Genomic DNA, 8,884 nt, shown 5'->3' with positions numbered 1-8,884 from the left:
TCTGCACGTGGCCCAAAGCTCTGCATTTCTAACAAACCCCCAGGAGACACACGCAGCTGGGCCGCAGATCGTATTTTGTGTCATAAGGGGCAAAACCCCCCGAAGCCAATGGGCAGCGTGCCACCGTTACGGGACATGCACCTGCATCCGTTTTCTGTGGCTGCTGTAACAAAGCGCCAGAGGCTGAGCAGCTTCAAGCGACACGCACTCACCAGCTCCCCGTTCTGCGTTTCCGGAGCGCAGTTCAGAAACGCCAAGTTGTCTGTTGAGGGTCTCCCAAGGCTGGAGGTACGCTGTCACCCAGGCTGGCTCGCTACGTGCAGGCTCTGGGAAGAATCCGTTTTCCAGGCATGCAGGTGCTGGGCAGGGTCCAGTGCCTGGAAGCTGCAGGGTGGAGGTCGCTGCCGCCCTTCTGGCTGCCAGCCGCGGGCTGCCCTTTGCTCCCGGGCCCACCTCTTCGGTCCCTGCATGAAGTCCCCTACGTCCCAGACCCAGAAGGGCGCCTGCAATCCAATGCATCCCGCTGCATTGCTTCTCTGCTGCTGCTGCGTCTGCCTCCCTCCGGGACTTTATACAGGTGATCAAAGGGGGCCCGTTCACACAATCCAGGATCGTCTCCCTAGTTCAAGATCCACAACTTTAATCAGATCTGCAAAGTCCCTTTTTGCCATGAACGTGTCACCTTCACGGCTTCTGGGGTCAGGGCGTGGAAATCTCTGGGTGGCTATCTTCCCGCCTGTCCTAATGCCAGACATTATCATTGTGTGATGGCCTCGAGGTCTATATCCTCATTGCTTTAGGGGGCAGGTGTGAGATAGGTCTCTGGGTCGCTCTCGGAAAGACTGCTACACCCAAACACATGCATGTGCATGCATACACACACGTGAGCACACACATACACAGCGTCCTTTCAAACTGCGTTCCTGCGCTCTAGCTGCCATGTACCACAGTCACCAAGTACCACAGTCACTACGGAGCTTAAGTAACAGAATTTCATTTTCTGACACACATTTTTTAAAAGATTTTATTCATTTATTTTAGAGGCAGAGAGCAGGGGCTGAGAGAGAGGGAGAAGCAGACTCCCTGCTGAGCAGGGAGCCTGACACGGGGCTCGATCCCAGGACCCCATGATCACGACCTGAGCTGAAGGCAGACGCGTCACCATCCGAGTCACCCAGGGGCCTCCTGACACACATTTTTTCCATCACCTGTGCACGTACCTATGTGCAAATGTCCTCTTCTCACCAGGACACCATGCATAGGACCCCCTTTTATATTAATTACCTCCGTAAACACCCCCGTCTGCAAATAACAGTCCATATTCTGAGGTGCTGGGGGCCAGAGCTCCAACACATGAATTTGGGGGGCACACAATTCAGCCATAATTCATCACACAGGAAGGGCCTAGTCACTGGTCCCATTGCCAACACTCATTTTTGCCTGCTTTTGAGCAAATCTAAGCACTAATGAAACTGCCCCGGAAGCTGAGCTTCCATCGTCTGCTCTCACTTACAGCTCCAGGTATCTCAAATCTTTGCTCTTGCAAATGGACCCCCTCCTGCTGAGGGGACAGGGAGGCACTTAGAGAAAAGAGCTAGTCTGAGCAAGAAATAAAAAACAGATAAACCTGCATTCCTCATAATAGCTTTGCAAAAGACCTGAAACGGTTTCAATTATACGGTCGTGCCTGTTCCTTATTTGTACTTGAGTTATGCTCTGATGTCAGATTCTAGTAAAGCAAAGCAATTAGCTGGAAAGGGCTTAGCAGAAAGCACAGAACAGAGGCAGGTATAAAGAGTGAGAACTCACTCTCCAGTATTCAAATGCAAACTCCAACTGCAACAATCAATAGTTTGCATCTTTGTCAACAATAGTCAGAGCTGCTTCATTTTACATTTTACGTGTGGGTTGTAGACTCTTGTGTCACCAGGTTGGCTTTGTTCATGAGGCTACTGACCCAGCAGGGACGGGCTGTTTCCTGCCAGGTAGAACCAAATTGTCCTTATTCCACATATAGGCACACCCTGGGCCCTGTAGCAAGGCCTGCTGTGTGCTGAAAGGGAGATTCCAGGGTTAGCGGTTGGACTGTGGGCAAGGACTCCAGCCAGCACTCGCAGGTTTCTGACGCTCAAGCCTTGCTACTTCAGAAGACGGCTCTGGCCAGCTGTTCAAATCAGAAACAAGTGAAGGTCGCTTCAGACACCAAACCTATCCCCGGCTATCAAAATACCCTTGACCTCCACGTCTGTCACAACACACTGATTTTCTTTCTTCCTTAAGGTTAAATTAAGACTTCGCGCAGGATAAGGTCAGGCCTCTATGAGATGCGCAGTGGAGCTGTGTCTCCAAAGGTAGCAGCCTTCTCCGTTAGGGAAACCAAGGAGTAGGGCTGACGGATGCTGAAAAGAGAGACTGTCTCATGAAATGCACCAACAAACAAGATCTTGGGTAAGGCGATGGTATTTTGAGGCAAGTGAGCAAAATGGAGGAGGTAGGCCATTGGAAATAACTTGGCGTCGAAATGAGTTAGAGTCACACATTCTGCCCACATTGGCTGAAAAAAGCACGTTACAGCGGCATCTAAGCACAGGCAAGACTCCATGGATGACGCACAAGATGGCTCCAGGATGCCGGCAGGTGCATCTGTTTCCAGGTAACGTGCATATCTGGTGCAAGGTGCCGGGCTCTTCTTAACTCGGCCCAGGTGGCACCCACCTGCATGCACTGGAATGTCAAGGCCACACGCTAACGAATATGGCCTTCATTCTTGGTCACGGCCTTTGCATCCCTGTCCCATCTCTTATTCTCCCCTAATTTCTCACCTCCGTGTTCATCTCCCTGCCTTCAGGTTTTCACAGAGCAGTACCTGGGCCAACAGAGACATTCTTCCAAGTAGCATCAAGGAGGAGACCTTCCACGATCATTTCACCACCTCCCAAGATCCACTTCCCAGCAATGGGAACGTGGTAGAGAGCATCGCTCTCCAGAGTTCCAGGTGGGTCCCAGTTCCTGGTCACGAGTCACAGCCCCTGTTAGACCTCAGAGCTCTGAGGACCAGCCAATTCCATCACTGTCCTGGAATCAGCAGACTGGTTTTTAGAGCAGGAATCTCACCCAGCATCATCCTAATTGCACCAAGAAGGGACTTGGGAAAGGGGAAAGAAGAGAGAAGAAGCAAGACGGCAGGACATGGAAATGCAGCTTTGGGGGAACCCTGGACTGTTTAGGGCACAGACAATGGGGAGCACAATGAAAAGGAAGGGATGATAGAAAAAAGAAAATCTGCCTGAATTAAAATCTCGACCTCCCACACGGGATCATGAACCTAACCTCTCTCTCCTACGTTATGCAATCACTTAATTTTCATCACCCAAAGCTGTGAATCAGCTAAACTTTTTTTCTAAATTTGACACAAATAACATAAGCATTTCCAACTATTATTTCTATTCAAAGAAGTGATTAATTCTCCTTATGCAAAATCAGATTTTTTTTTTTTTAAGATTTTACTTATTCATTCATGAGAGACAGAGAGAGAGAGACAGAGACACAGGAGGAGGGAGAAGCAGGCCCCATGCAGGGAGCCTGATGTGAGACTCGAACCCGGGACTCCAGGATCATGCCCTGGGCCGAAGGCAGATGCTAAACCGCTGAGCCACCCAGGGATCCCATAATATCATATTTCTTGAACAAGAAAGCCAGGTTCATCATCCACACTAAATAATTCTGACTCGCTGTAGGCCCTCTTTGTCTCATGTTCCCTTAATTACTCTTATTTTAATTCCACATTAGAGCGCGGTACAACATTATGCTGTAAAACAAATGCTGTCAATAGGCTTTATTATCACCAAACAAGAAGTCAAGCAGAAGTGCATTGTGAAATCTCCGGCCTGCTTACATACAGCAGCAAAAAATTAAAAAAAAAAAAAAGAAAGAAAAAGTGGCAACGCTTACTTCGTGCATATTTCTGGATGTTTGGGGAAAAGGGGTTTTATCCGCCCCAAACTATGTAGCTTGGGCTTCTTTCTATTGTGTCTGTTGTCAGATTTCGTCTGCTGAGTTTCTTATAATTGAAAAGAGGATTAGACTACATTTATAATTGTATCTATAAATATAATGGTTGAAAGTTTCTCTCTCCCCGTAGGGATAAGAGGAAGATTTGGAAGATATGCTCTGCATAAATTCGTATTTTCTCCTAAGATCAACTCTTTCCTCTTTCTGTCAAGCCTACCTTTTAATTTTTCCCCGTGGCCATGATCCTAAATTTGACTCAAGCCCTCAACCATGTTAAACACTGAAATGACAGCTGAGCTTAATATTACTGGAATTTAACAAGTCGAAATAGGCCTACTCCAAAAGGATGACATTTCTGCATATTGGCTCCGGATAGTCCTGAGTGCCATTTATTATTAATTGCTAGGGATATCAGGAGTGTTTGTGAATGCCCAAGATGTTTTTAGTACAGTTCTCTATTGCTCCGACAAAACTAGGAACCGTGTACTACTCTGAAAACCGACATCCTACCCTCCCGAGGTTTCCGACTTAATGAAGTTTGTCAGAGCCATATATTAAGCTGGCAAGGGTCCAACCACTTCCGACCTCATAATATCAGGAGTTTTGATAACCTCCCAGGAAAAGATGCTTCCAAATAGGACTTCTAGTGGGGTTGTGATCTCTGGGACCAGCCAGAGTTTTGGCAATGGCCATTTATACCCTCCCGTGATTAGCAGAGAGGCTTGCTCATCCTTGTCACTCACGGACTGGCCGGTGGAAGCTCTGTCATCTTCTGATGTCACCATGCCAACACGAGGTGTCAGGCTTTCTAGCAGCGGGGAATACACAACTGGAGAGGCAAGTCAAGGTGGCACCTCAACTCAGAAGTGACACACATCCCTTCTAGTTACGCCGCACGGTGCAAAGTCATCTGACCACGTCGGCCTTCAGGGGCGTGGCCTTTCCTCCGTGTTCCCGGAAGCAGAGGAGGACCAGCTGCAGGAGTGTAAAATGCATCCCACAAGCGCATGGAGTACAGAGCATGCTCGACCCACGATGCCAAGCAAAACCCAAGTCCCCCGACGTTCTCCAGGCCATCTTAAAGAACACCCAAGCGTTTCTCGGAGTTAATTCAATGCACTGGTTGAGCCATATTATGAACAAGCAAAATTGCCATGACTGAATAGTGCCTATTTCCGACCCCTCTACATATTAATATTTATGGCATGGCACAAACAGGTCTGAAATAACATGTATTAAGTAAATGACTCTGACCATGTCTGCATCTGGGGCAGGCAGGGGGTACATCAGGCTCTGTGTGGGACAATAGCGGACTTTATAAGGGAGACACCAGAAGTTGAGGCTAATTGTGTCTCTTTGAGGCATTGGGGATTTACTTGTATTTATCTTGTGAAAAGCATAGTGTACAACTATAGGGAAGTTAGAGGAGAGAGGAGGGAACGCTAGAAGCATGTTGATGTCTTATTCTGCTACAGTTTTGCTTCCCTCTCCTTCTGATTTTGTAGCTTACAACTGACCTGCAGAGCTCATGCAATCTGCTTTGTTTCACATGGAAAACCGCGTCCCAGCAGGATGTGTGTCCTGCCCAGGTAGGTGCCCACCAGCTAGGAGGGTGGCTGAAAATTACTCCTATGGAATATACGCATACACAAGATCCCTCCGGCGGGGGGTGGGGGGGGGGTGGGGGGGGTGGGGAAGGGAGCCCTGCTGGACACAGGTCACAAGATCCATTTCCAAAAAATTAGTGTTCAACGTCATACAATCTTCTTTCAAAAGGGCAGCACCGGGATCCCTGGGTGGCGCTGCGGTTTGGCGCCTGCCTTTGGCCCAGGGCGTGATCCTGGAGACCCGGGATCGAATCCCATGTCGGGCTCCCGGTGCATGGAGCCTGCTTCTCCCTCTGCCTGTGTCTCTGGCTCTCTCTCTCTTTCTCTCTGTATGACTATCATAAATAAATAAAAAATTAAAAAAAAAAAAAAAAAGGGCAGCACCAAATGTTTCCAGAACTTTTCAAATTCTAATAGCAATTACATTCCTTTACTAACACCATTAATCTCAGCATGGTTACCAAAAAATAAAAAATAAACTAGTAACGGGTTTTATTTATTTTTTTTTACTAGCAAAGGATGGTAAGCAAAATTTGGTTTTCCTATACTCTAAATGTTAGTGTTTTGAGATGAAAGTATTCACATTCAGATGCTCAGTGGTTGAGCAGCTGCCTTTGACTCAGGTCGTGGTCCTGGGTCCTGGGATTGAGTCCCATGTCTGGCTTCTCATGGGGCGTCTGCTTCTCCCTCTGCCTGTGTCTCTGCCTCTCTCTCTCTCTGTGTCTCTCATGAGTAAATAAAATATTTTTAAAAAGAAAATATTCACATTCAAACACTTTGCACGGATCATGAGAATGTGAGCCGACAATGCCAATGAGATCGTCTAAGTTAATCCTGCAGGTATTTATAATCCTTTGGTCCAGAAGGCCAACATCATTCCGTTTTGCCTTCTGATGTGGAGTGTCCACGGTGGTGTTCTGGGTTGATGAATTATAAGTTTACAGTGTGCAGCACAGATGCCCAAAAATGTATACATTCACAGCCTTATTTTTATTTTATTTTATTTTTTTTTATGATAGTCACAGAGAGAGAGAGAGAGGCAGAGACATAGGCAGAGGGAGAAGCAGGCTCAATGCACCGGGAGCCGGACGTGGGATTCAATCCCGGGTCTCCAGGATCGCGCCCTGGGCCAAAGGCGGGCGCCAAACCGCTGCGCCACCCAGGGATCCCCCCATTCACAGCCTTATTATGCAAGTTTTCCGCATACGTAAAGGCATGTGGCTGTGGTTACCAAGTAGGCGCCTCTGCAGATATTAGAGAGAAACAATAAAAAAATATATATATGTTCAAGGAAAAAAGGAAGCCACTACATCCACTTTAATTGTCCATATTTGGGAATGATTACACACAGATGGAAATGGGCATAAGAGTCTAATTACATCTTCCAGCCTCTGCCTTCCTGAGCTTGTAGATTAATGTTCACACTTGGCACATGTCCATGTTTTTTACTTAATTCATATACAACGTCATTTTATTTAGGAAGTGGCAAGAGAGGGACACCTGGGTGACTCAGTGGTTGAGCGTCTGCCTTCTGCTCGGGGCGAGACCCTGGAGTCCCAGGATCGAGTCCCACACCGGGCTCCCTGTGAGGAGCCTGCTTCTCCCTCTGCCTGTGTCTCTGCCTCTCATGAATAAATAAATAAAATCTTAAAAAAAAAAAAGAAGTAGCAAGAGGAATCAAAACTCCTTGGGCCACACATAAAGGACAAACACACCTGACAGGTTCGATATCACACACTCACAGACCTGGCATGTTTTCCAACACCTCTCAGCTCACGCATGTCTTGGTAATGACGGAGTCCACCCTGCATTTCCATGACCAGACCAATGCTTCCTCATGCCCCGGCGCAGCGGACACTTCTAAAATCACACAGATTCTTATCATGTGGTTTCTAGCACCTCTCATTCTGCAAAAGCTGGAGCCATGCCTATAGTTCGGGCAAGGAGAAAAATACTTATAAGGAACACTTCCTACTTTAGCTTTCTTGGGATAGTATTGTTTGAGACACCGGGCAACTGTTGAAATATTTCTCCAACTACCCATCTCTTTTTGGACCATATGCTTACGACTTTCAATCATGCTTTTTTTGTTGTTATTCACATGCATTTTTGAGTGTCTATGTTTCCTGATTGACCTGACTGCAAAATATCCTCTTTTATATGCATTTCTCGGTATATATGATCAAGGACTGATCTTTCTGCGGAAGCTTTTCAATGGAACGTTGGATGCACAGGTTCCTGCCTATATTTGCGAGGCAGCAGCTCTCGGGAGGTTAGCCTGCTGCATGAAATGATGCAATGTAGTCAGTGGCGTGGATGAAAACTACTTTTCCTAACATCCTTCCTCTTTCTCATCAGGAAACAAAGCATGAAATATCAATTATTCCTCTAATATTTATATCCCAGATGTTGACGTATGTGTGTATATATAGGTGTGTGGACACCTGCACACAGAGAGAATCGACTATTTTATAGGAATTCTATTTTATAGAATATTTTATATTCTTTTCTTCCTGAATTCATGATACTACCAGGACTCCATTCTACATAAACCAACATATCCCTCATTACGCCATAAATATGTCGGAATGGCTGGCATTTGCTAAGCACGGTTCTAGCCACTGGGAATAAAAAACGAAGCCCCGCCCTTACATATTATTTATTTGATCTTCTGGCCAAGGAAACAATCACGATCCATACAGGTAGAGACATACATGTAATGAAAGGAAGATGAAAGGAAGAGAGTGCCAAGCTGCAATTCGGGATCGGCACTTGATACCGATCGCCACCATATCCTGCCATTTTATATACTTTGGGAAAGCCTTGCCAAGGAGAGCATTTTTTTTTTTTTTTTTTTTTTTTTTAGGGAGAGCATTTTTGAGAAGAAAAGCGAACACCACGACAGAGCCACACAGCTTTCTACCCACACAGAGCCAACAGCGAGGACGACTGGCGTATCTGAAGGCTGTGTGGATGGGGAGGAGCTGCTCCAGGTTGTTCGGGGGGAAAATACACATGGAAACCGGGATGATGGCCAATGGGAAAGGAATCTGAAAAAGGCGGACCAAGACTCTTGGAGTAGAGGCTCCCCCGCAAAGGAAACATAGGATGTCATTGCTCAAGGTCAGTTATCCAAGACTAAAAGGATGACCGTGAAACCAGCCCTGGAGCGTGGCAGGCAAGCTCTGCATGATGGACAAGCGCAGACAGGTGGTGGCAGTCAGCCTAGGCCCCCTCCGTTCCTAAAGGGGGGCTCTTCTACCAGG

This window comes from Canis lupus, chromosome Y (assembly GCF_048164855.1).
Source record: "Canis lupus baileyi chromosome Y, mCanLup2.hap1, whole genome shotgun sequence".
In the NCBI taxonomy this organism is placed as follows: Eukaryota; Metazoa; Chordata; class Mammalia; order Carnivora; family Canidae; genus Canis; species Canis lupus.
The sequence above is the reverse complement of the archived record's forward strand: the minus strand, read 5'-3'. Positions refer to the sequence as shown.